Source organism: Dunckerocampus dactyliophorus, chromosome 15, assembly GCF_027744805.1.
Source record: "Dunckerocampus dactyliophorus isolate RoL2022-P2 chromosome 15, RoL_Ddac_1.1, whole genome shotgun sequence".
Classification (NCBI taxonomy): Eukaryota; Metazoa; Chordata; class Actinopteri; order Syngnathiformes; family Syngnathidae; genus Dunckerocampus; species Dunckerocampus dactyliophorus.
The window spans coordinates 7,809,058-7,809,592 of NC_072833.1; positions in this window are offsets into that span (position 1 = coordinate 7,809,058).

Consider the following 535-nt stretch of genomic DNA (forward strand, 5'->3'; position numbering starts at 1 on the left):
AAAATTAATACATTGAAATATTTCACTGTATGTAGTGAAGAAAAATTATGTTTCACTTTTGAATTGAACTGAAATAAATGAACTTTAATCAAACGTAAAGATAAATTAAGATTGGAATTTATTGGTATGCACCTGTATTTGGCTATAATATAATTTTATTTTTATTTGTAAAAATGTCTGTCTATCCAGCGGACGATGAGATCGAGCCCATGCACAGTACCACAGTGGAAGAAACCATTCAAGTGGTAACATCTCCTGTCCAACAGGGGGCAGTAAAGCTCATGGTTTGACTAACAAACAAAGAGCGAAAAAGACGCAAATATAAAACTGCTATCCCGGGCATTATTTTCATTTTTCAACGAAATATGTTCAAATTCACTTTATCCTACCCATAATAACGACAACAATTTACCAGTTCCAGCATCCGATAAAAGAGAAATTCCTACTTTTTCCTCTCATAGTGACTGCTAGCTAAATATCTGACAGCATCTGAACGCAACAATGTTGCGTTCAGGGCTCTGACGCCCCACCCAGC